The sequence below is a fragment of the Belonocnema kinseyi genome, chromosome 6 (assembly GCF_010883055.1).
Source record: "Belonocnema kinseyi isolate 2016_QV_RU_SX_M_011 chromosome 6, B_treatae_v1, whole genome shotgun sequence".
NCBI lineage: Eukaryota > Metazoa > Arthropoda > Insecta > Hymenoptera > Cynipidae > Belonocnema > Belonocnema kinseyi.
In genome coordinates, this window is record NC_046662.1 from 120,639,970 (window position 1) to 120,647,777 (window position 7,808).

General features: G+C 32.1%; 1 long non-coding RNA gene across 1 annotated transcript in view; it reads right to left on the reverse strand.

Moving 5' to 3' along the window:
• The window catches only part of LOC117174989, a 72,048-nt gene that overhangs the window by 58,155 nt on the left and 6,085 nt on the right, over positions 1 to 7,808 (reverse strand). Inside the window, exons 4-6 of the long non-coding RNA XR_004467414.1 lie at positions 7,527 to 7,742; positions 6,987 to 7,158; positions 6,788 to 6,913 (exon numbers count right to left, since the gene is read on the reverse strand). This is a non-coding gene — a long non-coding RNA (uncharacterized LOC117174989). The remainder of the gene's footprint in view (positions 1 to 6,787; positions 6,914 to 6,986; positions 7,159 to 7,526; positions 7,743 to 7,808) is intronic.

Consider the following 7,808-nt stretch of genomic DNA (forward strand, 5'->3'; position numbering starts at 1 on the left):
GTAATACTTATCCAGCTTGGCCTTGATCTCGGATATCGTTTTCTTGCGAAGATAGTAGTGTTTGATCAAAACTCGAAACTCAGATTTTTCCATATTAAAAAATACTCGGAGTTTAATCTATTCTCAGTGCTATAACTTGTAAATGCGTAAACATAAATGGTTGAAGTTTTGACAGGCGTCATTTGAAGGATCAAGCTCGATGAAAATGGTTCACATTAGTGAATACTAATGCCATCTCTTAGAATTTTCAGGTACTTATCAGACTGCCTAGTATTACATTACGTTGATTCCCTTGATTTCTTCTGTAAACTCCCCGGCTCAAGCATTTATGCAAAATAGATTAAAATTTAATGGCTTCTATGGCTGCAGTTATTGCTATGCCCGTAGGGTGTACGCAAATAATGCGGTAAGATATCCAGCTGCCGTAATCGATTCTCCATTGAGGTCAAACGAATCACTATAAATATTTAATAATTCTATTCGACTTTAGAACGAGTGATCAGTGGTTGAGATACTTGTAACTTATTCTCTAATGTTTTTTTATAAATAAAAAGTGAATATGTACAGTCACTACAACCTTTAATAAATAAAAACTTTTTATATATCAAGATGTCGTTATGACTTTGAGGTACAATTTCGATTAAATTTTCTCGTAGTGAAATTTTAAATAGTCTTAAATCGAATCATTTGAAATTTCAATTTGAATATATTTTCGGGAGACTACCCTTGAACAGAAAAGAAACTTTAATTTTTTCTTTAAATATTTGATAATTCTATCAGAATTTAGAGCGAGTGAATAGTGCTTGAGATACTTGTAACCCGTTCTCTTATATGTTTTTATAAATAAAAAGTTAATGCGTACTATCAACATAAACTCGAAGCAATTGAAAGTTTTTTTACATTGACTACTGAATAATGCTAATCGGATAAAGAATAAATCTTCTTGCGAAAAGTTTAATTCTACGAGGTGTGTTCAAAAATAAGGTAACTTTATGGTTTTCTCAAAAAATATTCATTTATTCCTCAATATTTATGTTGTCCCCTTCAAAGTAATCCTCCTCAGATATAATACACTTGTGCCCACGCTTTTTCCAATCATCGAAGGACTTCTGATAATCATTTTGTGGTGTAGCCTTGAGTTCTTTCAGCGATGCAGTTTTTATCTCCTCAATCGTTGAAAATCGATGTCCTTTCATGGGTCTCTTCAGTTTTGGGAAAAGAACAAATTCACTGGTCAGAAAATCTTTAACAAGCAACGATGAATGAGCAGGTGCATTATCGTGATGCAAAAGCCACGAATTGTTTTTGTAAAGTTCCGGACGTTTTTTGCGTATCGCCTCTCGCAAACGGCGCATAACTTGAAGGTAATATTCCTTATTGACCGTACGACTTTGTGGTAAGATTCCTGATGCACTACGCCACGGTAATCAAAGAAGACAGTGAGCAAAACCTTCACATTTGACCGAACTTAAAGTGCTTTTTTCGGTCTTGAAGACTCAGGATGCTTTCACTGAGACGATTGGGCTTTAGTTTCGACGTCATAACCATATACCCACGATTCATCCTCAGTTATAACCCTTTTGAAAAAATCAAGATCATTATTTATTTCAGTCAACATCTCCTGAGCGATGGTCATGCGATGGATCTTTTGATCAAAATTAAGCAGTTTTGGAACAAATTTCGCTGACACACGTCTCATGCCCAAAACGTTCGAAAATATAGCATAGTCTGAGCGAACCGATATGCCAACATCTTCAGAAACTTCTCTGATGGTAATTCGGCGATTTTTCAACACCATTTCTTCCACTGCTTGAACGTTTTTATCTGTTGTTGACGTTCTGGGACGTCCAGGGCGAGGTTCGCCTTCGACATCCTCTCGGCCTTCTTGGAACAGCTTGTAACACTTATACACATTTTTCTTACCCAAAGTAGACTCACCGTATGCAACTGTCAACATTTCAAGAGTTTTAGAGCACTGGATTCCATTTTTCACACAAAATTTAATGCAAACTCTTTGCTCCATTTTTTTCGAAAGAAGAAAATCGCCGAGCACACCAAACCCTTCTAACCTTTTACGCCTCTGCCAGAAAAACAACACGAGCTATATAGTCAAAACTGTGAACATATGATCGTGACGAGTGTACCAACATAACAAAACGAAAAATTTTAAACTTGAATGTACGTAGCTCGCGGAAATTAAAAAGTCACCTTACTTTTTGAACATACCTCGTATGTCGTTTTGATGTCATAACGAATTCGTGAAGATGTCGTTACGACGTTGGGGTACAATTTCGATTAACTTTTCTCTTAGTGGAATTTTAAATATTCATAAATCGATTTATTTAAAATTTTAAATTGCATATATTTTAGGGAGACTACCCCTGTGGAGAAAATGAAGTTTTTTTTCCATAAATATTTCATAATTCTATTAGACTTTAGAGTGAGTTATCAGTGGTTGAATCACTTGTAATTTATTCTCTGATGTTTTTTTTATAAATAAAAAGTGAATATGTACAGTCACTAAAACCTTTAATAAATAAAAACTTTTTTTATATATTCACTACTGAATAATGCTAATCAAATGAAGAATATATCGTCCTGCGAAAAGTTTAAGTCAATGTCGTTGGATGTCGTAACGACGTCGTGACGATGTCGTTAGGACTTTGAGCTACAATTTGGAGTTACTTTTCTCTTAATAAGATTAAAAATTTTCTTTAATGGAGTTATTTGAAATTTCAATTTGAATATATTTTCGGGAAACTACCCCTGCACAGAAAAGAAACTTTACTTTTTTTCTTTATGTATTTAATAATTCTATCAGAATTTAGAGCGAGTGTACAGTCGTGGAGCTACTTGTAACAGATTCCCTTATATGTTTTTATAAATAAAAAGTTAATGCGTACTTTCACCACAACATCTAAGCAATTGAAACTTTTTTTACATTGACTACTAAATAATGCTAATCGGATCAAAAATACATCTTCTTGCGAAAAGTTTAAGTATATGTCGTTTGATTTTCGTAACGACATCTTCACGATGTCGTTACGACTTTGAGGTAAATTTTCGATTAACTTTTCTCTTAGTGGAATTTTAAATATTCTTAAATCGAGTTATTTCAAATTTAAATTTGCATATATTTTAGGGAGACTACCGCTGAGCAGGAAAAAAAGTTAAATTTTTTCATTAAATATTTGATAATTCTGTTCGACTTTAGAGTGAGTGATCAGTGGTTGAGATACTTGTAACTTATTCTCTGATGTTTTTTTTATAAATAAAAAGTGAATATGTACAGTCACTACAACCTTTAATAAATAAAAACTTTTTTTTATATATTCACTACTGAATAATGCTAATCAAATGAAGAATATATCATCCTGCGAAAAGTTTAAGTCAGTGTCGTTGGATGTCGTAACGACGTCGTTAAGATGTCGTTAGGACTTTGATCTACAATTTGGAGTTACTTTATTCTCAATGAAATTTAAATTTTTTCTTTAATGGAGTTATTTAAAATGCGAATTTGAATGTAATTTGCGGAGACCACTTCTAATCAAAAAAGAGACTTTCTTTTTTTCTTCGAATATTGATGCTATCAGACTTACAGCGAGTGAACCTTAGTGCTACTAGTTATTAAACATTATCTGAGATATCGATTAAAAATTTAAATACATATTCCCTTTACAACCTGTGGCAAGTAAAATATGTACTAATATTCACTCCTAAAGACGGCGAAGCAAATAACAAGTATATGTGTGCGCGAAAAGTTTCAGTCTATGTGGTAAAGATGTCATAAGCATTTCGTGAAGATGTCATGAAGACTTTCGACCTGAAGGTACAATTTAGAGCTCCTTTTCTCGTAATTAAATTTAAAAATCCTCGAATCAGGTTGTTTCGAATTTCAATTTTAATGTATTTTGTGAACACCCCCGTACAGTAAGGAATAAAACATACGCTGGATATTAAGTAATTAAAAGCGCAAAAAAATCCGATCTTAATTACATCAATTTTGTTCAGGTACTCAATTTTTAAGAATGAGCTATGGTAATAAGTCTTGTTAAAGATTCTTTGCACTTTAGCATGCGAAAATCACATTTCGTACGTCACAAGGCAGTCCTTAGGATATTCTAAAGATGCCATTAAAATTCTCAGCTATGCGTTATATTTCATAACTGAATGCTTTCGAACATAATTCGAGCGCGTTCAGTGGTGTTCAGACGCAGATATCCCGAGATCATTGCTAAAATTATACCGCATGTGCACGAAGCAATTGATTTAAATGTAATTACTATTGATATTATATTGAAAATCTTCAGATAAGATAAAGGCAAAAATGACCAAGAGAGATCAATTCTCCAGACATTTATTTCTTTATTTAAAACTGAAACTTTAATAGGTTGGCTTTTTGTCTTGTTAAAAGGCAATAAATAAATCATAATGAAACTCCTGAATCATAATAATTGAAGTTTAACAAAAAAAATAGTTGAAATAGAGAAAATGTTATTGCTGACATAGAAAATAGATTCTTCCTCGAAAATTTGTGCATTCGCCCTACTTGTAAAATAATTTAAACTAACAAATGAAAAAAAAAAAAGATTTCCTTTAATGGCATAAATTAATTGACGCATATTTTATTAGAAAGTGAATAAGTTTTAGTATTTCGAGGGCTAGAATTGAGAGGGTTCAATCGCAAATAATTGAAGGGCCTGTAGAAGATTTTGGTCCAGTTCGACCCGAAAGTAGGTCTAGGAAAAAAAGTCATGCTTGCTGGTGAGAGTGTCATGCTTTATAATGTTGTGTCATCGCAGCATCATTGATTTTCAGAGCACGTTTCGATTCAGAATTTTTGAAATTTGTCTGTCAAAAATTTTGAATTCTTGGAGAGAAATAATTGCTGCAAAATTTACATTTTTTGTGTCAAAATTGAAGCTTTTTGTTGCCTTCCAATCTTTGACCAGCGCTTTCTTGCTCTTGGTTATCTTTTTCAAAGTTCTCTTTTTGCGAATTAATAGAGCTATCCGACAACTCCGAAGTACCTTCTTTTATTTATTTTAAATTGAAAAATAAAAAAGTTACGCAACTTTTCATGTATGAAAATCAGCGTTTATGGGGACACGCCGCACCTTTGACAAAGGTTTGGCGACATCTTTACGACATCGTTACGACATATTTGCGACAACTTTACGATATCTTATGTCCATGTCGTTAAAATTTTTTCACGATATCGTAAAAACGTCGTAAGATCTGACGATTTCTTTACGATGTCGTAAAGACAACGTAACGACACGGACATAGGATGTCGTAAAATTGTCGTAAACATGTCATAACGATGTCGTAAAGACGATACCAAAATCTGTGCCCACTGGGGATGTTCGTTTCATGGTTCGATAAAGCCTAACATTATCTCGAAAACATTTTGAATTTTTTTATTGTATAAAATTATTTACGTGAAAGTTAGACAGTTTTTGAACTCTCCTGTAAAATTCGTGATTTTGCCACTTATGCCCGTATTCTGTGTGGGCCTTCAATTATAATCCTCCAAATTATTTCTAGAAAAATTCCAATATCGATTTGAAATTTTCAGAAATTCTCATTATAGAAAATATATTGGAGCATCAATGTCTGGCCTTTTTAGTTTCTTTTTTAAGAATGTTTTTTCTTCGGAATTCTTTAGAATTGTATATTGTATTTTTGATATTGCACAGGGATTCAGGAATATATTCTTTATTATTAAGTAAAAAATTTAAGTTCGATATTGTGATTATTGTACAAATCAATTGGTGAAAAGTAATTATTTGCTGGTTCGATAACAGCTGACGTCATAAAGTACTACTGCCCTTAAATATTTCAAAACAAATGTGTTTTTACCTCACTCAACCTTATAGCTTTTACAAGAAACAAATATGCCTACCATATTTCGAAATGAAACTGTATGATATAAAAAACGATCATCATATGATTTAATACATTTTTAAGCTGAAAAATCTTCTAAACAAACATTCAAGAAATTATTGTCATTATTATAAAATACCAGTAGTTTTTTTAGTTTCAATCTATTGATAATAATTTAGTTTTTTTTTTTAATAAGTAAAAACGTTTCTCTTCAATATATTGTAATCTCTTTATGAACGAACTATGCATTTTTTTAATAGCCTGTTCTATAAATTGTAAAGAAAGCAAAATATAATCATCTAGTTGAAAGCTCTCGATTTAAAATGAATTAAATAACTAGAAGCAAAGTGAACCAATAAACTTTAATATAAGAATCTTTCACTGATATTTAACAAAATTCTGAAAAATTATAACAAAAACTTTAAAAAAGTGAGATATTGTCATTAAAATGATTTGTCAAGTTTACTATTATAAAATGTTTCGTAAAATTAATCTGTCATATAATTATTGACTAGATTTCAATATACAATTGTGAATTTGTGGAATTATTATTTATAATTGAGACATCAATCTTATAATCAAGTACTTTAACACTATAAGAGTCGCGAAAATCGCATACCTGGAAGGCCTGAGGGTCCAAATTGGACCCTAGCCACATTTTCACAGTTTTAAGCAATTTCGCATACATACTAAGTATCCAATCATTGTAAAAGTCGTAAAAAGTTGGCAGCCCTAACAAAAATTTTAAGGGGGCAGTAGCGTTTAGAATGTCAAAAAGGTCCAAATTGGACCCGCCGACCCTTATGGTGTTAGATTAATTATATAATTTATTACTATACGAATCTCATGAATTATTAATATTTTGAAATAAACCATTGATCTTTCATTATTGAATACTTACGTGCTTTCGCAGCCATGGTTATTGCATATCGCGTTCTGTCACCAGATCGTCGTAGAAAATTACTTATAGCTTGCTCAACCCTCTTCTGTGTTGCCTTCTCTTTTAGATCGGCCAATAAAATTGTATCTGGATCAGTAAAGCGAACATTGGGTACTTTGAACATGTTATTAAATACTTTAATTTAAGTCATTAATCATACCCCGGATAGTTTGTCCTGTCACTGTTGCTCTAAACTCCAGTTTATTTCCTACGCGTAGAGATCTCCCGGTCCATGAAATTTCGTGAGATAAGTGGTCTGCCAAAACCAATCTTACTACCAATCTTGACGCCTCTTTAATAGTGTCACCTCCTATTTTCTTCAAAGTTTCTATCTAAAATTCGGAATATTTTAAATAGTTACAGATAAATCATAGCAGATTATGCGCCTAGGAAAAAATATACAACCGTAGGTCACTTTCAGATAATGTACGAAATTAACTATTTTCTCTATTGTTTTCTGTACAGAAATAGTTTCTGCAACCGTATTTATTTTAATTTGTTCCAATTATAAGGTTATATAATTTATAAGAGCATTACTAACTATTATTGAAGATACGCACATGACAAGAGATGGTCGTTGTTTATATTTTTATGAATCATATGAATAAGTGTTTAATGTCAGTGAACTTTCATTGCAGTTTCTCATATAATTGTATAAATTTTGAAAGAAAGTAATGGCTAGAATATTGTATGTATTTACTCAAAAATTTTCTAAGCTGAAAATTATCTTTAGAAATTTCGCTATCAAATGCCTCAAATTCTGCAAGCGTTAAGCATGGCGTTTCGGGAAACATTGGAAGGTTTCTATTTTAATCACTCGCCACTGCCCTGCCAAGATTTCTATCGTCCTCTAGTACGCATAATGCCTTGTCCATTTTTTCTTCTATTTCGTAGATCGTAGCTTGCCAAGGGCGAACTGAAAGTACAATTTCTTTTATAAGTACATTAAACTCCTGATATTATACGGTACTTTAAAGTTATT